The sequence below is a fragment of the Struthio camelus genome, chromosome 1 (genome assembly GCF_040807025.1).
Source record: "Struthio camelus isolate bStrCam1 chromosome 1, bStrCam1.hap1, whole genome shotgun sequence".
Classification (NCBI taxonomy): domain Eukaryota; kingdom Metazoa; phylum Chordata; class Aves; order Struthioniformes; family Struthionidae; genus Struthio; species Struthio camelus.
Window position 1 is genome coordinate 117,651,653 of NC_090942.1, and position 23,324 is coordinate 117,674,976.

Here is a 23,324-nt window from a genome sequence, read left to right on the forward strand (position 1 = left end):
GGAAAACAGTCAAATGCAAGAGACTTGTGGAGAAGACCAATCACGGCCAGCAGCCTCGAGCAACTGTCTGCATCAGTGCAGAGTGGGTGCACAGCTATAACTATCCAGCATGGTTATGTGTTATTCTTGCTTTGTCCAGGTCTAAATGGCCTGCCTCGCAGAGCAAGGAAGAGGAAAATCAGTGGAGAAGGTGGTGAGCAGGGCAATACACATAAAAAGGAAGACAAAAATAAGATTGCCAAAGGAAAAGCAGTGAACATCTTACATGTAGAAGTTATCCTCTTCTTTATTCAGAAGTAAATTTAGTCTTATATAAGAAATCACTTTAAATCTGTGGCAGTGTCCCCTGAACTTTTGGCAAATCTGACTTTTCCTTCTGAGCAGCAACCTTTCTACTTCAGGATTATTTTCATCCTGCTAGTTTTCACATTTGGCCTGGCTGATCTTCAGCCCAGGGCAGCTGCTGAACTCTACAGCCCTGTGATGCGCACAGCATCCCTACCAGGTCTGCCTCTGATCTCAGGTTCAGCAGCAACAGGGTGGCCTGGACAGAGAAAGAGAGGCAGAGTCCAGAGTTAGCCCTGGGGGAAGCAAACTGCTAAATGCACCAGCCAAAGGGAGCCATGTCACCACCAAGAAGGGCCATCAATAAAGCATGCTCTGCTGCTTCTCATACAGGAGCTATAAGCACTTAAAGTCTCCAGAGGAAGAAAAAGGATCTCCTTCCTACCACGTCCACTAAAATGGATGGCAGTTTCTTCCTGCCGACCCAGGTGAAAAAAAATAATCAGGACCTATGCCAATGCATGCAAATGTAGACGCAGACATAAACTACTCACTATTCTAGGGATAAAGCAACACAAAACATAAAAACTGAAGACCAGAACGATCCATTAAAAAATTATACCTGGATTTGTAAGCCTGATACAACCTTGGGATTTTTACTGTTCTGATTCATAAATCAATGATTTCCATCCCAAGGGTAAAGGGAGGATTTATATATGAAAGCATATTTAGGATTCATTGGCAGGATTTGTACTGTAAAGGCAAGTCAAGGATTTGTAAATCTAATTTCTCACTTACAAAAGCTTTTGAGGATTTTTTGTGTGGTAAATCCAATTAATGTAATTTTAATTTCATGATTAAAAATTAGGCAACGCTGCCCCCCAAATTTTGAACCGCATCACATCCTCAACAGCGCAACCGGCTGGAATAGCAAGAGGGGCCCTGCCGTTGAGCAAGGTTGTCTGGAAAAAGCCTCACCTATCATCTTTTGCAGAGATGGAGGAGACGAGGAGCACAACTTGCAAGCTATAGGGGCGCTGGAGAAGGGAGACACTCCCTGCCCGGAGCCGGTACACTTCTCTCAGCACCTTCCCTGATCGCTCAGCACCACATTTCCCCGAGGAGAGCAGGTGACAGCTCTCAGCCACACAGAGCTGAGGGGTGACCACAGGTCTGCTTATCCTCCTTGGCACTCAGCTGGGCCAGCTGTGCTGCCCCCTCGCAGCTTGGCCCGCTGGCACAGGAGCTGCTGGTGTGACAAGCAGCCTGACAATACCTCAGCTTCAGGTGGACTTCTCCTCCACATTGTGTGAGGCAGAGCATCCCCGCCGCAAAGCCTAACTGTCCAGCTCCCTGCATCTCTCATGCCAGAGAGGCTGCCACTTCAGCTAGCACTTAAATAATGATGCTGCTACCAAGCTTATTGCCACCCAAGGGACCAAGGGTCCTGGACACAGCTAATCCCCGAATCCTCAGCTTCCCCGAGATGGAGGAGCTATCCTGCATCATCTCTGCAGGGTTTATTTCGAGTACCTAAATTAATTTAGATCCTAAACAGATTTAAGTTTTGAACCACAAGAGATGTTGACACAATTCAGGTTGCTGAGATAGCAGCATCAGTGCTGTCCTTTCTCCAGCATTCAAGTTTCACATCTTGTAATTCTTCCTCCTTGCCAGTCTGCTAGTACTTTCACTTGGTCACCTAATAACGAGTTTACATTTATTAGAGGAAAAACAACACACACCCTATTCCTGATGCCAGAAACAGCTACAACAGAATTCCAAGTACTTAATTAATCCACAAGAAATCAGTTAGTTACAGTAACATTAAAAATAATGGGTGTCCCACATGCACTTGGATTTTAACCACCTTCTGTTTTCTGCATTCAAATCCGCCAATCAGTTTCTAAGTCTCCTGTGTCAGCAGCTAGAACGGCCTGTTTCTTCTCAGACAATCAAAACTGCTTTTAAAGATACCAGATTCCAACTTCAGGGCTTACTGTCTGCATGGTGAGATGAGGGACAGAGTGCATTAGCTGCACCAGAGCCTGCCAATTTATACAGCAAAGATGTGCACTAGAACGAGGGACCAGGTATCAGGAGACACGGGTGGTGAGTGGTGATACAACTCCACCCCTTGTTCATTTAAAAAATTTAGACAAATCACTGCAAACACTGGGGAAAAAAGAAATACTTCTCTGTTACCTCCAAAAGGAGCTGTAAGCAGTATCTGGTGCTAGCAGCTTTGCGACTGTGAGCAGAACAAAATGTGGAGGTAATTCTCATTTAATTTCAGTCCTAAATCCCATCAAAGCATGCCCATAAAATAGGGAACACACTTTACTACGATAACAGTACTGCAGTGTTTCAACCAAGAGTATGACCCTACTGAGCTAGGGGGGGAAAAAAAAAGAAAAACACGTGCACACACATACACGCGGAGTAAGGGAGCACTTTCAATGAGTTTACAGGCCAAATCAATCACAGCTTGTCCAAGGCTGCCCAGGGAGTCAGTGACACAGCCAAGAATTTACCTCTGACATTCACTGGTCCTAATCCAGCCACTTAACCCAAATTCCGTCCTTTAAACCTTCACAGAATGCATCCAGAGGAAATCCCAGTATTAGCCGAAACAGTTCTGAAGAATCACAAAAATTATAGTGCAGCTGGAACATGTACATCTCTCACTTACCAGCAACAGGGATGATGCAAATAATCCTCAGCAAGCCAGTGACAGTAAAACAATTAATTACTGACTTTGTAAAGGTTTTTCAGGACAAAAAAACCTGTTAACAGAACACCACAAATGTACAATTAAGTTTTCTCTTTTGATGAAGAAACCTTATTTGCACTAAAATGTTGAGTGAGTTATATTTTCTATTTCAACAGGTCATTTAAGATTTAACAGACTGCTGAATAAACTGTTTAAATATGCAAATCATCTGGGCATTTGGTAATATTTCTCCAAGGATTTTATCCCAGCAGTTCTCACCAAATCATGCAAATGACTGGTGACTCAGAAAAGGAAGCACATTATATTTTAATTGCCTGAGTGTTTATTTCAGCTTCAGTTCTTTTACGTCTTCACTCATAGATAACTAGAAACATATGACCTCCAAGAATCCCTCTATTCTGTGGGGCTCATGACAAAAACGAGTATTAGGAGAGATGGAGCTCCGGAAATTAAGGTTTTTACAAAGATAAAACAAGATGACTTTGGGAATAGTCCTAAATTATACTATATAGCGTGCCCTGTACATCTCATTTCCATGATAAATGACAAGCTGCAACGGGCATTAATGCATGCACTGCACAGCATCCCAAGAACCTCATTTCGCCTCTCTTCAGAGCCTGCTCAGAGGCCAGCAGCCCCCCTTTTCGGAGATCCTGGAGCACCTCCGCGAAGGGAGCGCTGTCCCTCGGGTGCCTTGGCCACGTCGAAGCTCAGGGAGGGGGATTTCACAGGCCTGTGGTTTCCACTTACAGATCTCTCCTCCATTAACCACTCCTGACTTGATGGTGGGGCAATCTACTTTTTTCCCCCAAAACCCACAAAAAAAGAAGGGAGTTTTTCTCCTTCTTGCCCACAGCTATCTCCTGGGACTGCTTCTTTAAATGACTCTGCTTAACCAGTAGCTTCAAAATCTGAACCTCTAGGACAGAAAAAGAAAGAAAGGGGGGGAGGGGGGAAGGTAGCTTTTCCCCTAACGATTCATGCACTGATTTCACTTTACTTAGTGAAAAGAGAAATGCATTCGCAGTTGCATTACACAGTAACATCGGACAGAGCATTACTTTTTTTCCCGTTTTCTTAAAGCTCAAACTTCCACACCATCCAGAGAGCAAGCAATCCAGATTGGATTCAATTGTTGTTAGCCAGATTGTTTTCTTAATACCCTTATCCTGCAAAGCACACCCTGCAGTGGAAGATTTGGGTACGCTGGCTTCAGCATAAGCTCAGTTCCCCAGCGATCCACTTCAATCAGAATGGGAAAAGAGAGTGACTCCAGCCCTGCAGTGTGGTGTGAGCTCTGCTACCTCATACATTATTTCAGCATGAAATATTTATAAATTGGAGAACAGGGGCAAGCTCCTTCTTTAAAAAGTGTAATGAATTTTTTTTAATGTAAGGGCATAACTTGAAAGAATTTGCAACTTGTTTGACATCCTAGTTTTCAATAGCCCAGTGCCCACTCCTCATCCATACAAAAGAGGCTGAGATTTCACCTCATCAGCCATTTCTCTTTAAAAAATTCACTTGAACAGATATTCCTAGATCTTTCCTAGTGCTAATTTTGCTTTTGTCTGATGTTAGTTCTCAACACCATGCACGCATATTTGTTGGGAGAAAAAAAAAAACATAACGTTATTTTTATTGTAATTATTTTTCACCTGACAGCAGTTTGTATCCTATAGTCACAAAGCTGGTCCTGGGAAACCCACAGGAGACTGCTGCAGACAGATGTGACAACCTAAAGGCCAAATCAGTATTCCTATAATGCAAAGCAGTTGGTGGAAAAAGTCATTGACAGGCAGACCCCCTCAACCTACCAGATTACACCCGTACAATTTAACTCCTGTTTTAGCTGGAGACCAGAAGTGGGGACTTCAAAAGAGGAGATAAACTGGCCCTCTGTGGGCACTGAGGACTTTGGCAAGTGCAGTAGCCTACACAGGTTTGGAGAACCTGGGGCTGAAGAGCACAAATCTGTTCAAATTAACCCGTTTCTGCTTTGATGTGCTGCTCTGCTAACAAAGTCTGTGAAAGCTGTTACACAATTGACCTGTTCTCTGTAGCACTGATGAAGCTTTACTCTTTCTTACCTACAGATTTAGAAAGAAATATTTACCAGCAAAGAACTAATTGACTCTCAGGAGAACAAACCCAATTTTACTTCCTCTGACGCATCAGAAGAAAAATTCTAGATACATAGCACCTCACAGGCAGGAAAGCAGCAGTTGTTACTACCTTGCATTTCTGAAGACATTTGACTACAGAGTAACCAGCTGCTTTTATTTTTCAGAAAACACACAGTGATATATATATATATATATATATACACACACACATATATATATATTATATATACATATATTATTTCTTATTTGGCAAAGCAAAAGTTAACTGATGTGCCTTCCATTCAGCCCTAAAACTTGCCCTATGTTTCCTTCAAACCTGTACTGTAACTAGATTCTATGGAGGTGCTGCATGTGCAGAGCTACTTATTAACATCAAAAGCGCAGTAACCCAGCCCGGGAAGCCAACCAATGTGCGTGGAGCTGCACGACTGAAAGCACCGTGCGACCTCTGTCACCAAGGGGAGCACAGATTTCAGAAGGAATGGGCAATTCCCAAGTGCCCTCATTTAAAGAGATAACAAAGAACGCTTAAGACTAATGACAGAACATTGGAAACTAGTTGTAACTTGGATTATTTGTGGAATTATAAATTCCTGGTTTGGTAGGGGCACTGTTTAAACATAAGGACAAATACATTTCAGACGTAAGCAGATTCAAATCCTCTGAAGACAAAACATTTGCATCCCATTACAGAAGTGATGATGAGGGAGTAATATAGCGAGTTGCTAAAAAGACCATGCGTTTGCTTTATTAAAGGTAGCTGGTATGGCTGCAAGCACTTACCTCCATTCAAGGAATTTTCCAGGAAATTAAACATTTGCTCAAGTTGCTAATTTTTTTCCACCTGGGATCATCACTCTCCTTTGGTCGTTCATTCCTACAAAGCATCACGTGCTTGACTGACAGACACTGCAATAAAAAGTCTGTATTTGGTATATTTCTATCTTGCTGGATGTATCCTTACCAACAGTAAAAAGGCTGCATTCCACTTAGCACACCACAAGTTGTGCTAAACCTATGTTATCTGTCACAAAGGTACACAGTAAGTACATACTTATATCTAGCGAGCAGTTGCAGTATGACCTACAGATCACAGCAGTAGATATTCATGTCTGAGCAACATCATGCGCTTCCATTATCACCCTGCCTTTTAGATGAAGCCCTAAAGCTGACAGCACATTAGCTATTTTTGTAGCATTGCCTTCTTCGTGGCAATATAACTAATTTACTGGAAACTGTCAGACATGGAATATACTCTGCAAAATTTGCTGCCGTGATTCCTGGCATTAAGCTAATACATTGAAAATTTATCAGCTTTACATCAGAGCACCTCTTTTGGAGCCAAATTCTGCAGCCTTGCTTTTAGTATAAGACTTTGCTTCGGGTTCTAAATGGAGATTATGCCAATTTTTAAATGCATCGCTTAAGGGAGGCTTGAGACATCTAGAGGATTTGTAATAAAATATACCTCCATGCAATCAGTTCAAAAATCACTACTGTAAGATTGCTCTTCACCTAATGAACGTGAAATGAGTTGATAGCCTCAGTTTGCTTTTGAATCGAAAGGGAGCCAGCTCACAACGAGCTGTCACCATAACGGTGGCAGTCATGATGCTGACTGGCCAACTCTGCAGCAAGACTGGGAAGAGCAAATGATCTTGGGACTAGCACTACCCCGATTCCAAGAGCCTGCCATTTCTGCCTGGGTGGAGAAGGAAAGGGTAGTGTTCCTGCTAAGGACAGTATAGTTGAAGGAAACTTTCCGCTGAATTCCCGGGGAGCTGCACTGGGATCCAAGTTACAAAACAAGCACTTTTCAAAAGAAGTTCATTACAAATTAAAAGAGATAAAACCTACATGGTCTGCAGCAAATCCATACGTTCTCAGCACAATCATCTGTATCCGCTAAACAAACACTATTTTAAACACTCTGGCCCTGTAAAAGTGTTCAACAGATGTTACAACACACCTTAACATAAAACTATCTTGGTTTCCACTAAACACGAAGGCTTTCTGAAACTTGAACTGCTGTTGGAAAGCTCGCGTTTAGGTTTAGACATCAATATCTATTTAGCAGTGAATAATACTTTCTTTCTTATATTCTATTCTTTGTGAAAACCACCCCAAAAGTCTATTTGAAAGCATGTTCCCTCTTGACTTGCTGACCCTGCTGGAGCAGAACGCCTCCTCCTCTCCTTCCTCCCTGCCACCCACGTTAGGTCCTGTCAGGAGGCCCTGGGGATGGGTGCGCACTTCCACGCACGCAGGTGTGATGGGCAAGCAGAGCTGCGAGCTCCCTTTCTACGTGCTGCCCAGGCAGCCAGAGCATCCTGATCTAGCACAAAGAGGAGACAATTCATAAAAATGTCTCCAGGCAGTTTCTCATATCCCCGAAACAGACTGGTCTTCCCGACAGAGAGGGATGAGGTGGATTATATTCCTCCACCACCTCTTTCAATTCCCATACTCTGCAGGTCATGAAAGAAGCAGCATCCTTGGGAACCTGCCTTGCATCCTTAGAGGGTGACAACTTCTGCCAGCCTTCTCCTGCCTCTCCTTCTTGGACCCAAGCACCACCAGACGGACAGATACGCCCCACCATCCCCCTCATTTCTGCGACCTGCCTGCCAAGCCCTGCCTCCACATCACAAGATTTCAGGAGAGACAGCTGCATTGATCTAAACACCGAACACGTAGAAGGAAAAAAAGCACATCACATCAGGTTTTTATACAACAGAGGCAGGCAACAACCAAGTTGTTACAGTACAATTAAAAATTTTGAGAACTTAAAAAGAAGTCAAAGAGTAAATCTGCCCTGACTCAGGGTAGGAGGAGGTTTAAATCCAGACAATATCTTTTAAAGATACCGGATTTGTGGAGTATACCATGGGGAAGGTAGTCCTCTTTAGCATGAGAGTCTCTAGATACATTTCTACAGCCCATTTACTGTAGGAGGATGGATGGAATGACTTTGTGGTACAGTAAGCAAAGGAAGAATGCCACAAAGATGCTGCAGTTCTGCATGCAACGGTGAATGGACTCCGACAATCGTTTCTTTCTATTTGTTTCAAAGATTAAACAGGTGAACCATGCATCAACCATCATGGCATACGTGGACCAGAAGCACTTATCACTAGTCCAGCTCTATACTTTCAACAGGATTCCTATTGACTTCAGGATAAATCAAGTTGGCATTTTCAGGACCATTGCAAATCTGTTTTCAGACTGTAGAAATTAAACTCGAGACAGACATATAAAGGCAGGTTAACTTTTTTTTTTTTTAAGATAGTCTTGAAAATAACTTGCTAAAAATATAACCAAAAAAATCCTGTTTCACAGCTTAAATTTAACACTGCTACAAAAAATATGCTAAGTAGCTTAAGGGAATGAATATTGTTACTGAAACCTATTTTAAACAGGATAGAGCTTATCTTCATTCTTCTTGACCTTTATTTGAGAAGATGCCGTGAAACATTAGATATTTTGTATTACATCTGATGGCGCTAATTCAAAGAGTTTTCAACTTATATTCAACTATCAGGGATCACAGGGCAATCCCCCTCCCCCCCATTTAATTAGCCATCTTGGACAGCTTTCAGAAATAGAAATGCAGTCACATTTGATTAAGAGTCCCCTTATTGCATTTCATGGTTTAACAGACATGATGCAACTGTGTTAGTGGAAGGTATGGAAGGATGAAGAATCAGAGTAATGCACCAAGCAGAGAATGGAAGGGCTTTGGGAATACTGTGTGTGTGTGTGCGCGTGTGCATGCATGCTTTTTTTATTAAAAGAACAGGAAAGAGACATGCTGCCAAGACTGAAAAAATACCAGGAACTAAGCAGACCAAAGTCAGCATACACAAAGACATTCAACTTTCTAACAGCGAGGGGTAAAATTTCAGCCGTGGAAAGCAAGTGTACTGACTGGTGACTCTGGATGCCCTTGTCTGTGGGAGACCCCCTGCAGGAAGACTGAACCTTTGGAGATCCCAGTGCCTTCCCCCTGGAAGCGAGTCTCCTGCTAGATAAATCAAAATGGGATCTGGGATCCCTAAACAGTTTTGAAAGCTGGGGCTGTAATTTGTTTTGGTTTTAATTAGCTTGCATAGATCATCTCTGATTTTACTGTGGCTGAATTTCTGAAATGGCACAATAAAAATGGCATGTAATTAGAATGCTGAAAATTTTATTGTCTTTTCTTAATGCGCTAACAGCCTAAGAGAAAAAACTCATGTTTGTGTTCAGAAAAATTATGCCATAGATAACAAAAAAACAGCTTTCCTTCACTGCCTTATTAGGAGTTGTTCGCCTGTCCAGGAGGTGCTACTTCTGCAAGGAAAGAGGATAATATATTGTTCGCCCCTTCGCGTCAATTTTGAGCTGTCCAACTAACGTTTCATCTGGCACCAGCTGTGACAAATTTTGGTTACAATCAGTAACAGCTGGAATGAGGCTGCCAACATATTTCATACAGTGTCAAGGCCTAGCAAAGAATTTTGGCCATCAATGGCAGACCCACTTCTAAGTCTGAAATCTTCCACATCAAGATTCGAGCGGGGCTCTTTTGCACTATTATGAATAACATGCATTCCAGAGCCAAACTTAAATCTATATAAGGATGTACCTCCCTTACACATTGAAAGCATCTCTATGGAAGATGTATCGGCATACTCCAATCCTGTTTTGCTCCCCAAAAATCATGTGATTGAGACGGCACCAGAAAGTATACAAAAGAGGAACTAATTAAGGTCACAGAAACCCCCTTTAATCTATCATCTGAGAAATTGCAACGTGCATTCATTTAAAATGTATCTCTGTCATACACACATATTTATGACTAGGGATTTTCTATTCACACCCTAGGACCTGACTGGCATTGAAAAATTTTCAGCACGAGTACTAATCCCCGAAGAACTTCACTGCAAACAACCTTCATTACATACTAATTCTTTGTTGCATCCACTTTTTGACATGTCAGCCAGTTCTTAATCCTTTTAACTTCTTAATGAAGCAGGAGTTGCACAACGGCATTGTGCCGTGGAAGGTCACTGATCCGTCCCCGAGTTGCAGCTGAACAGAGAGCTGCCATGGTACACGGCAGGGAGGAAAGCGGTCTGATTTGGACAGATGTTGGTAGGAGGGGACGGATAGCTCTGGGACAAAAGCCCTTCTGGGGGGATGAGTCTGTGAGAAGCAGCAGCAGGCATTTAGGGTAGAGGAATAGTGCAGCTGCAGTGCAGAATTTCCTCTGAAGAGCTGATTTTCTGCTTCCTGCTTGGATTCCCGGGTGGCAGCCGAGGCAGTGGCAGCTCCCAACGTGGAGGTGCAGGCGGACTTGTCTTCGGACAGCCAATCCGTGCCTACGGCGCAAGAGGCATGGCATCACCTTTCCCGGGGGAGCCACAGCAAAGATGCTCAACCCACAAGAAGAAGGAAAAGGAGAGCTTTTTCTTCCTGAACAGATCCTGTCTTGCCATGGATAAGCTGTCCTTTCTAGCCCCAAACTTTTTTATTTCGGCTTCAGGGCCTGTCAGGAGCTGCCACAACAGAAGAACAAAAGCCTTCTGGGCAATGCAATTGCTGCAAAGCTTTTGTTTTCTTACAGTCATGAGGGTCTTCCAAATTCACTGACAGGCCAGTTGGGGGACAGAGACAAAAAGGTAAAATAAGCTCGATATTTTCTGAGGAAGAAGCAGCTAAAAATGCAGGAATGAAAGAACTGCCTAGAAAACAAGGACCATCTGAAGTTCAGCTTCAGGCAACTTCTTAAGTAGGTCAGAGGAAAAAAATGCAAAGTGCACAACTGATTTCACTGGGGAAGAAACCGCCAATTCCTGTTTCACGAAACGGGCCCCTGGACAGAACCACTCGGGCTGATCCCGTGAAGCCAACAGGAGGATTTTGTTGACTGTACCAAGACTCCTCACATCTCAGTACAGTTTGTGGAGCTCTAGAAATTTTTACGGTTGTGGACCAGGTGCAACTTTCTTCTGGACAGGCCGAATGATTTCACTTGCCAGTTTTGAAGGAAAATTCAGTAGCTCTTCTCGTGCTGGGCCATATTTTCAGCCAGTGTGTGTCAGCGCAACTTCAGTGACCTAAGGATTTTGCCCACTTAACTGACCGCTTGCATTTCCTGACACAAGTTAAAAAATGAAAGAGTGATTTAAAAAAAAAAATAGCAACAGCTATAACCATTCTACTGGTGGTTGTGAAGGAGCTGTTAGTTCTGGCAGTTATTAAAACCATCCAGTGCAAGCGGCAGGTAACAGTAATAAACCAGCTGGCTTGTTTCACAAATCCACACATCCAGGGTTTTTTATGAACACAGCAGGTATTCAGTCTAGAAAAAACAATGACATCTCATTACAAAGCCCTATCAGCAACCGAAACATAGATTAAATTATCGACACCTAATGAACCCAGAGTGAAAACCTTCACTTGAGGCATAGCTCCTTTAGATTTAAACAACAGCTGTTAACTGATAACTTGCTTTCCAGACTCAGAGCATTAATTGCTCTTATATTAGCTAAAAGAGGTACTGAATTTTTTCTCAAAGCGAGGGCTGTGTTCTCTCATCAGGGTGGCTTAGAAAGTATACCGAAGATGCAAGAAAGCCCGCCTGTAGTGACCACACGTCTTTGCCATGTGTCAGTGACGTGAGGGCTGAGCACGCGGCTGGACCGAGACACACGCGAAGCCGTGGCCTGCGTGGAGCAGGACAGAAAGGAAAAAAAGTAGCGTCCACGAGGGACGTGCAGTGGGGTCAGGTACCCAGCCGAGCAAGCATACTGAAGGGGGAAGGCAGTTACAGCTTCCAACATGTTTCCAGCCCTTTCCATTTAATTGTGGAGTACAACTAAAGTGAAAAAATCTCCTTTCGACCTTGGCATATAATGAGGTAGAGCAAGAGATAACCGAAAAGCAGTCTTCCATCTTCCCTACAATTCTGCTCTTCCTCATTTTCCCCATCCAGTCTGGGGAGATAGAAACTCCTTAAAAAAAAAACTCAGTGATTTTTCTGGCTGAGTCAGCAAGTTCCCCACTGAGGAGTAACCTCCCCCCTCACTTTCAGCAACAAGAGCTTCCAAGTAATGCAACTTTATTAGAGAAGCAATGAGTCAACCTTTAATGAGAGTCTAATCTAGTCAGTAAAAGTTCCTAGACTAATTTGGATTGCAACCAGTTCAGTGATGATAAATATTCTTTGGAAGGAAAATAAGACAGAACTATACAGAAACTTAATGGATGCCATCTCAGAAGTACCTTATTGTAACGTAAAGACAGTTTTCAAATTACAAGGAGAAACACGACAGACGGCATTTTTCTAAACTCATTAAAACATCAGACAATACAAAAAACTCTCAGCACCGAGCACACAGAGAGTTCTTTGGCTCAGAGTAACAGCAGTCTCTCTGCAGCTTCCCATTCCCAGCTGCCTGAGCGAGATCCCACAGGGCTTTCCAGCCCTCTGGAGAGGACCGCAGCTTCCTCAGATGCAACCCTGTAGCATCCCTTTGACTAATTACTCATAGATAGGCTGAGCAAAGCTTCCCTTGGAGGAGGGGAAAAACACCCTTCCTTAAACAAGGAAGCATGGCTCCAAAGCAAAAACAAAGTTTTTAGCAAGCTTTATAGCTTGCTAAATCAGAATGATATAAAATTGCGCTGTTTATCTGGCAATGCCTGGGCCAGTTTGCGTTCAGAGATGGTTCTGTCTGCTGGGTAAACAATCCTGAGCACAGTTTGCTGCACAAACGCCACCCTGGAGGTTAGCTTGGAAATTGCTGTTGGGAGCTTCTGACTTCAGAGGAAGACCAGAGAGAGACCCCTACTACCCGCTTGCCTGCAGCTTTGAAACACTGGAATAGGCTGGAGCTAAAATGAAACAAATGCTTACTTCCTGTGGCTAGTGCTAAAGGATCTTCCTATGTCATCAAATCCACTCCCTTGCTAGCACAGGCAACCGTGCGGTATAACCCATTTAATGAGCTGATCACACTGCATCACACACCTTTTTGGGGAGAACGAATGACTGGGGCAAGGTGTGAGGAGAAAGCCAGGACAAATTTCCTTTCTTGATCTAGGATTTTTATGCAAAATAAGTTATTTCAGAAGATAGCAACAACGTAAACTTGCCAAATATAGATGTTAATTATCATGGCTTCCCTCTTAATTTCAGCACATTATCTTATTATCTGAACGCAACATATAGCAGATGTATGCCACAGTGTTTGCAGTACACCTGCCACATAGCAATTTTGAAAGCATTATCGTCAAGCTGACACTTTATTACGTTTCTGGGAATACGCAAGATCAATCATTATGTTTCATTCAAGAATCATGAAGGCTCAAGAATAAAAATGCATTGTGCTTTATTTAAGACAGTTTCTGTGTTGTTAAAAACAGAAATGAGGGCCATAACTTTTCATCAATCCTCCATTCCCTTGAAGTTTCATTCTTTTGCTCTCCACTGGAATTTAATATGAAATTATAAGGAGCCAGGGGAAGAAACCAATGCAAGCTAAGCAGACTGGTGATTCTGTAATCCATTTTCATAATTTCAGTTTATGTTAATAGGCCAGCTATTTTCAAGCCAAACACAGGGTAACCACAGTTGACTGAATATTAGCTTTCAGTCATGCAAATATATTAGCTGTCATTGGACACGGTCTCACTGCATTCCTCGGGGACGAGAACCACACAGCAGAGCAACTCTGCGCACTGCAGCCCAGGAGAAGCCCTGTCCCAGGGCACAGTTTCAGCAAACAGGAAGGCAGACAAAAATAACTGTTGTCTTAAATAAGGGCAACGTTTGCATGTGAGATGCTCAGACCTAATAGTTTTAAGGGAAGGTTACAACTTAGATTAGATTAACACTAAGACATCTCATTCACAACTGAGAGGTTTTGTGTCGAACACAGCACAAAAAACCCCCACATGCAAGGCGATCCTCTGCCCCAAGACACTTCCACCTGAATGTGCTGATCCATGGCAATACAATGTCTATATTTGGATGTCAAACTTTGGCTTCAGGTAATCAAAATCCATCCTAACATCCAAATAATCTATCTTTATCGTTTAGAATTGACTAGCCCCTCACCAGCAAGAGTGCACACTACTTGGATGGCAGACAGGTAATCCCCAGGCATCATTTCTTTGCCTGATATGACATTAGGAGAATAAGATTGAAGTAACTGACAACTGACGTTTTGAAACCCTTGGATGATAATAAGCTACACAAGTAGAAAGCAAAGATGGTTATAATAAAGCAGGGTTTTTTTTTTTTTTATACAAAGCATCATGCTAACAAAATTCTTGTTATTCTTCCAGGAAAATCTGAAAGATTCCAAGAGATATATTTCAACAAGGTTTCAACAAAACGCTATTAGAGTTGCTTTAGTCCCAACAATAAAAAGTAAGTGTTAAATTTATGCTGGCTGCTTATTTTCTCTACCGTTGGTTTACATTTCCAAAGCAGAAGATGAAGAGGGGCCCTAAAGCTCAGGGACTTGCTGAAGGATTTGATCCGAACAAAAGAATTAAGAGCTGCTGTCATACATCGTTTAAACACCATCGCATTATAAGTGCTACTTATAAGTAAGTAATTAATTTTGGGTCTGTCCAAAGCTTCTCTTCTGTCCTTGAATTCTCCTCCGTCTCCGTCTTTGCCTTCTTCTCCATACTTGGCGGACAGTTGCAGAGGCAGCGAGGGAAAAGTTCAGGACATGGGAACGAGAGCCCTGCAGCGTTCCTCCCCTCACCCCAGTCACACCTGGCCCAAAGCCACAGATGCCGGCCTTGAGCACTCAAGGCCAAGGGGGCTCGCAGACATCAAACAGCCTTGAAAGCCCAACACTGGGTGTTGCTGATGAGCGCCACCAATTTGATGCTCCAACAGTATCAATACCAAAAAAAGGCCGTTAACTCCAGCAATTACTCTAAATGGTTTCAATCTTGTAAGAAAATGCGAAAGCAGAGCTTCAAAAGCAAAGACATTATAAAATAATAATTATATATCTAATGTATGTGTGTATATATAGGTGTATATATGCATATATACATACATATAACTATACTCATACAAATATGTGTGTGTGTCTGTATGATTAAAAGATTATAGGGAGCAGCTACAATCCCCTGCCCTCCCCTCCTCTCCTCCCAGCCCATGGTACCTTACTCAGAGGGCTCCTGAGGGGTTTTTGCCTCCAGAGGAGGCTGCAGTGGAAGATGTCTGCTGGAGGAGCTGGTACCACCCCCACCACGGAGGGACACGGCTCTCCAAGGCTAACTGCCTCCCCCCATCCCGAATAATTATTTCCATCCTGTTCTAACCTGTTCAGTAGCAGTGTAGCACAAAAAGTCAGACTCAGCGCATCCTGGCTGAGGAACAAATGCCTCAGCAATGGCTGTAGATCTTTAGTACCTCTTGTGCTTGTAACAAACTGTGCCATGGTCCTGAATAAAGAGAGAAGCTGGAACATTCAGCATTAAGCCAGGCCTCCCTCGTGAACACAAGGGATAACTCTGTTTACTGAGAGCCGTAAAAATCTCTTATGTGTGTGGATGAGCCATCAGAGGGAGATACTGTGATGAAACATGCCAGCACAGGGTGTGGTATTAGTGCCTCACCATCCCATATCAAATACTTATGTACAGGATAACTCCCAGGGCAAGTCTCATATTCTACAAAAATAAATCATTTCAGGAAAAAAGGTGGTTTTTTTGAAAGTGTGAATGACTCGGGAAGTAAATGTCACAACTTTTTTTTTTTTAAATAGAGAAAAATCATTAAGAAAATTTTGCTGAATTTCTACAGATGATATTAACTACTGTGGAATTTCTATCTACTTGCGGTTATAAATCACAAAGGAATTTGTGGTTGCCCTGTGAATTAATAGTTCATTTTCTTTAATTTTTAATAATTCACTTATATACTCCAAACTTTGTTTCTGTCCCTTAAGGAGGTCCATTATGATTAGAACTAGAGTTTATCTTTCTAGGAAGATATTGTTCAAATATTGAATTAGTGCTACAGGTTTTATTTAGACTGGCTGCATTTACACAGCGCAGGCATGAAATGGTCCTCTTGCACAGCCTTTGACCCAAAAGTACTTTCATTAATAACCCTGCTCTGAGTTACTGTGATATTCCCTATTACACAGCAACCAGTACAAACTGCAATAGACAAATCCCCTGAGAATCCTGTGAGCTCAATGAAAACTCAGAATCCATCAATAAAACAGAAATTCGCCAGCTGGGGGCACAGACGGCATGTATGGATCTGAGAAATGCAGGGAGCCACTGCAGGGAGCAGATGAGTCCACTGACATGGGATTTGTCCTGTGCATCTCCTCACCCCCAAAAGCGATGCACCTCAGTAAAGCAGCACTCAAACTGGAAACAGGGGCATATAAGGTGGCAGCGAGCATGGAAGGTACCATGGTGATTAAAAAAAAAAAAAAAGAAAGAAAAAGAAAATAAATTGTTGCTTGGATTCAACAAGGTCCTTGAGCTTATAAATTGTCCCATTAGTCAGTGCATGAAATCTCCACTGAAGTAATTAGTTTATTGATTTTAACAGGATCAGGACTCCGTCCTCTGAGTCTACTCATGACCCTGAAGTTACACACACACACACACACATATATATATATATGCTCATACAGGCCTTCCCCCACTCCAAAAAGAAAAAGGGGGGAGGGGGGTAGGTAAATAACAGACAGCAGGTAAAGTTCTTATGAAGAAAGAACAGTTGTCTTGTGATCAACAGAATCCCCAGACTCAGTCTTTATGCCAGTCTTTTACTACATGGTAAGAAAACATTTATCTTTCATGTGATCGAACCGCATGGGAAAATCTCACCAGCTACTAAAGCAGACCATTGCAAGTGATAAATACAAAATCACCTCTCTTTTTTACTGAATAATCTTTTCAAAGCAGTTGAGTATAAACAACGTAATTTCACTGAGTCCCTTATGAATGTTTATCTCCCCATCCCTTACCGTGAGTCTTTTGTAAGCCACAGAGAGCATGTCACAGTGATTTATACCTTAATGCTTCCACTCTCAGGCCAAATTCTAACAATCTTCCAAATGATGAAAAACAGATGATCAGATGATCCACAGAGACATCAACAACTCAAATTTTAGCACAAAACCATGTTAGCTTTTTTTCTTTTATCGCACAATAGGCCTCCAGTTTTCATAAAAAAATTCTAGTTCTCATAGCTACTTTCTAAATACTAAAAGCGATGATTCCTGAGTATGAAAAAAAAGTCCCATCAGTCCCAAACATTTCAAAATAGTTAGTCAGCCACCCAAAAAATCCCAACTTCTGCTTTTAAATCCAAACAGGAGGTGGGAACTTGAAGAGGGAGCTATCTTTTTATAGTTACCATTACCATTGGCAAGCAACATAGTTTTTTTCCCATTTTGAGCTGACTGTTCCACTTAACAGCCAACGTACAGCTTGTCACAACACAGGGTCAGAAATAAAAACACGAAGGGCTAAAGAAGGAACGCCCTGTGTTTTAATTCTGGCATCGACGAAGGCTTCCTCTGCAGCCACCACCAAGAGCAGATACTGCTCTAGTCATAAATCTGATCACACATTCCCCGCTGAAGGATATGAAATGGAACAATAGGCATGGAAGAAAAAACAACTGTAAGTTCAATCACTTTGCAAAGGTCACATTTCGCATATCACTTCTCTCTCTCCAGCAGATCTTATAACAAAAACGTGGCCCTAGATCTTTCTCTAAGCTTACAGACTGTAATTAATCAATCCTCTGCAGGGAGCGAGTCGGATACTTCTCCCACGGAGGTTTTCCCAGGTTGAAGCATGAATAACACACTTCCACAGGTTCTCAAGATGTTGAAGACTGAAGATTAAAAAGCTGAACTTGTATCTGCCTCTTTCAGGGAACAAAAGGGAAACTGTTTTAGTCCAATTATGGGAGTTTTCTCCTTATCGATCGCAGATTGATAGCCAGTCCCCATCACAGCACAAGCGTCCTCAGGCTCTGCCCCCACCTCACAGTACACTTTGTGTGCTTATGCAAGGAGACTCTCCTGACCAAGAGCCACAATTCAAGACAAATGGAAAAAATCTGCATTGAATCAGGCCTCTAGCTCACCTCCTGGTATCTTCTCAGAAGTCACAGACCCACAGGCACAAAATGGTAACTGTCAGGTAAACTGCAGTTCTGCATATTGTCCAAAAGTGCTTCAGTCATGTGAAATTTTGAGCTTGGCACTGAGGAAAGGAACCCAATTTTATTTTAAGCTGAGTACCAGACAGTTGAAATGCAGGCACAGAACCATCCCCAATCCATATGTTGCTTCGCATATTTACTGTGGGATGCCTGAAAATGTCTAATTTTAATTATTTGGAATTTATAGTGAATGCTAAGCTTCCTGATTTTTTTATTCACTATGAACTCCAGAGACTGCACTCCATATTCCTAACTTTTTAAATGTTAATTCTGTTCTTTGGTGCACTCCTCCTCCATATTCACCCTCAAGCCCATATTCGCATATCAAGTGAATCAGCTTAAGGGGCATTCTTTATTTCATGAAAATGGCATTCTCCTAGGTCAGCTGCTTTCGTCAGAGCACTTCTGGATATAAAGTACTTCACTTCAAATGCCACACTTGGATATACTACACATGCCTTTTTTTTTTTTTAGTTTTGAAGACTGGGGCATGCACACAATTTTTATGCTAAGCATATTCTCTGCCTCTTTTCCTCCCATTCTCTCTGTCTGCCTTCCTTCCTTCCTGGCCACATTGTGCAACCCCTGGGCAAAAGAAAAAAAAAAAAAAACCTCACCCCCCTCCAACATACATTAAGTTCAAGTAAATAACACCTGATGTTTCACTGGTCAATGAATGGTTTGTTGCTTCCTGATTATCTCTAGTAACCTTTTTTCCATCTACTCTCTTGCAAATCCCTGTTCAGTATCTGTAATGAGATCACAGTTCTCTAAAGTTTGCATTTACTTTTTGCTCCATTTTCTTTTGAAGTCCCTGGAATCATGTGTTGTATATTTTTAAACAAAAGTTACCCTAGACTAAGTCATTCTGAAGATATTTACCAAGAAACTTCCTACACTGCAATATAACGCATCATCACTGCATCTTAGCTTTCTTCTTTGGTTTAAGTTAATATTCCAGTTTCTCCCCCTTAAAGAGTTATCCAGGAAAACATAGACCGATCACAGTATGGCTGAGCATCTATCAATGAGCTTTCCTAAGTACTGTGGGTCAAATCTGGGTCCCTTCATTTCTGCTGAATATTCAACTGGTCCAGTAGCATTCATGTAAAAGAACAGTTTGTTTACTTTGCCCTCTCCTTTCCATTATTCACCTAGATCTGGGAGGATTTCACATCAACTCATACCTGCAGGCAAGAATGAAAATGCCAAGGTGGCATCGAGAACTGCCCTTGACAGCACACAACTACTGACATCTCCTCCCAGAGAGCTCCCTGCAGCCTAAAAGCTACATACGGGCCACAATAAACATAAGGCACAAAAAAATGCAAAGAGCATAATATCAGACACTCACGCACACAAATTTGGGATCTGGAGAAAGAACCCCTTTCATACTGACTCCCACCACTAAGGAGCTCTGGGACTCAAGGCAGAGTAACCAGACCTTCTCCAACTCCACCAGAGGACAGATGGCAAAACCACATTGGCTGGTTATTGGGAGATACTTTTGCTGCGGGCAACACAGACGCATCTGCTCTGGAAAGAGAGGAGCATACTTTTTTCAGTCCCTACCATGGTAGCAAGCTACTGAGGCAGAGGAAGCACAGGGCAATTGATGGAAGTCTCAAGTGACCCAGTAGCTTAGAAAGTAGCTTCTGAGGAGGAGGGGAATTTTGAGTCTCTTGACTCAAAGAGCTGGGACGATGCAGGAAGGCTGCAAAGGGTGCTGTCAAGCTTTCTTCTGATGAGGAGTGAAAAGCTGGACAGGAGGAATCACTCGACCACTCCAGCATCTCTGCACTTTGTCATTCATTTCATAGAAACAGCTCCATTAATGCTGCACAAATCCAAACATAAATCTGTAATTTGTGCAAGGAAAAATATTTTTAGAAGAACATCTATTGAGCACTAGGTGCCCAGCAAATAAACAAGAGGAAATGCATATGCATCAGAGGAAATAATGACAGGCTAGAACTATTGAAAACTAGTGGGAAGGGAAATATAACTGGAACATTAGCGTTGTAACAACTTGCTCTGAAAGGGTATCATGAAAAAAGGGAGCAGGAGGAGGAGGAGGAGGAAGGATGTGTTACTTTACATTACAGACACTCATGGGATTACAGATGACTCAAACACAGACCTTGAATGTTTATAGATTACATCTCTAACTACTCCAACTAAAGATGGAGTTAGAGGAGCATCTCTTACATGCCTCTAAATCCTAATATTAGAGTGAGCTGATCACTAGCATCTGTTCTTCATGGGCAGAAAGAAAAGCAAGCTAATCGCAGATGCACACAGCCTGGAGGATGTTTGCTGAAAACCTCATGTGACTAAAGAAAAAATTTCCTGGTGTCCTAAAAAGATGATGATTTCTTAAAATAGAAAACTCCAGAATACTACACGGGCTATCTCAATGTTGAACCTCATTTTACTGAGTGAAGAGAGTTAATTCATGACCTAGAAGCTACAAGCTGCCTAAATGTCAATGATCATGATCTACTTGCACTGACTTTGATTTAAGGTCATATGTAAATATAACTCTGTAATATAACTGCGTCACATATAAATATACATTATTGCCCAGTGCTTATATACTGTTTGTACAATTGCCAGCATGTAGGACTAGAAACAGTAGAGTGAGAGGCAGAAAGCAAAACAGAGATTGCTCAGAGAGAACCTACTGGGCACCATAAGGCTTTTCCAAAACTGCAAGGCAGAGTTTCACTGGTTTAAAAAAAAAATCTCGGACAAGATAAAAAGCAGAAACTGCAGAAAAACATTCACAGAATCACAGAATCACAGAATCGTTTAGGTTGGAAGGGACCTCTGGAGATCATCTAGTCCAACCTCCCTGCTCAAGCAGGGTCACCTAGAGCATATTGCCCAGGATCACATCCAGACGGGTTTTGAATATCTCCAGCGAAGGAGACTCCACTACCTCTCTGGGCAACCTGTTCCAATGCTCTGTCACCCTCACAGTGAAGAAGTTTTTTCTCAGGTTCAGATGGAACTTCCTGTGGTTCAGTTTCTGCCCGTTGCCTCTTGTCCTGTTGCTGGGCACCACGGAGAAGAGGCTGGCCTCATCCTCTTGACACCATCCCTTCAGATACTTGTACACATTGATGAGATCCCCTCTCAGTCTTCTCTTCTCCAGGCTGAACAGGCCCAGCTCTTGCAGTCTTTCTTCATAGGAGAGATGCTCCAGCCCTCTAATCATCTTGGTAGCCCTCCGCTGGACTCTCTCCAGGAGTGCCATGTCTCTCTTGTCCTGGGGAGCCCAGAACTGGACACAGTACTCCAGGTGAGGCCTCCCCAGGGCTGAGTAGAGGGGCAGGATCACCTCCCTCGACCTGCTGGCAACACTCTGCCTAATGCACCCTAGGATCCCATTGGCCTTCTTGGCCACAAGGGCACACTGCTGGCTCATGTTTAACGTGTTGTCCACCAGGACTCCCAGGTCCTTTTCGGCAGAGCTACTTTCCAACAGGTCAACCCCCAGCCTGTACTGGTGCATGGGATTATTCCTGCCTAGGTGCAGGACCTTGCACTTGCCTTTGTTGAACTTCATGAAGTTCCTCTCCGCCCACCTCTCCAGCCTGTCCAGGTCCCTCTGAATGGCAGCACAGTCTTCTGGTGTGTTAGCCTCTCCCCCCAGTTTAGTATCATCAGCAAACTTGCTGAGGGTGCACTCTGTCCCTTCCTCCAGGTCATTGATGAATATATTGAACAAGACTGGGCCCAGGACTGACCCCTGGGGGACACCACTAGCCACAGGCCTCCAACTTGACTCTGCGCCATTCACCACAACCCTCTGAGCTCGGCCATCCAGCCAGTTCTCAAGCCACCTCACCGTCCACTCATCTAGCCCACACTTCCTGAGCTTACCTAGGAGGATGTGATGGGAGACAGTGTCAAAAGCCTTGCTGAAGTCCAGGTAGACAACATCCACTGCTCTGCCCTCATCTACCCAGCCAGTCATTCTGTCATAGAAGGCTATCAGATTGGTCAAGCATGATTTCCCTTTGGTGAATCCATGCTGACTACTCCTGATCACTCTGATCATTCAGATTTATAAATAATGGAGAGGGGAGATAAATTGGTGGTAAACAAATTAAGAAGCATAGGCAACCTCTAAAGAAGTAGAGGAGCCAATGAAAGGCTCTACTAAGGACTACTATCAGTGTTTAAGACAGTAAAAAGGCACTTTTAAAAGCATCAGCGCTGATCAAGTCCATTGTTTGTTGCAGACAGATTTAAAGAAAAACATTATAAGGAATTATCAGGGTGCATATTTTGTTAGATTAAAAATGATTCTTCAAAAGATTTCAGCATAGAGTTGCTCACAGAAAGACATCAGCAAGCAGGTACGTCACTAGTGGGGATTTCCAGATCCCAAAGATCACATCTTCTTCTGAAGCAATTTAATAAGTTTGTTATTCGAGGGTGAGGAAATGAGAAGAAACTTTGTCTCCTACAGTTTGCACATAAAATAAAGACCAATACGGTGGAAAATAAAAAAAAAGAGAGAAGGTTATTGTTATGAAGCAATCTCATCAGCATAGTTAAAGCCACGATCCACAAACATGTTTTGTAATACAACTGAATGCAAAGTAGTACCCCTAACAAAGAACAATCAGCAAGTTTGAAGCGGCAGACATGCTTCGGAAAGGGTGACTTAAAGACTTACAAATGAACTTATAATTTGTTCCAGCTCTATCTTCTGTGATCATCATAGATAACTGCTTCAAAATAGACACTCAAACAAAGATATAGAAAAAAATAATCCTAGTAAGACCTGTGCCAAAATCCTGTGCTCAGCTCTGCTAGTCCCACTTTCAGAAGGAAATGAAAATACTAGAAGGAGCTCAAAGGAAGGCCAAAGAGTTGACCCATGGGCAGGGCAAAGCAAAACCAAGCAAATCTAACATGTGAAGCTGACAGAGTTCATCCAGCTCAG

At 42.6% G+C, this 23,324-nt stretch overlaps 1 protein-coding gene and 1 long non-coding RNA gene across 5 annotated transcripts in view; one reads left to right on the plus strand and one right to left on the minus strand.

Annotated features, from left to right (window-relative positions):
- LOC138061427 (uncharacterized) overlaps positions 1-11,485 on the plus strand; it is a 108,827-nt gene extending 97,342 nt beyond the window's left edge. For 2 of the 4 annotated variants that reach the window (XR_011135168.1, XR_011135170.1), the window contains one exon: positions 7,620-11,485. This is a non-coding gene — a long non-coding RNA (uncharacterized lncRNA). Of the gene's footprint in view, positions 1-5,115; positions 5,393-7,619 lie in introns of those variants that run through there. The other 2 variants (XR_011135169.1, XR_011135171.1) reach the window with 1 other exon arrangement.
- CYYR1 (cysteine and tyrosine rich 1) overlaps positions 1-23,324 on the minus strand; it is a 68,158-nt gene that overhangs the window by 39,463 nt on the left and 5,371 nt on the right. The gene's annotated exons all lie outside the window — the stretch shown is intronic.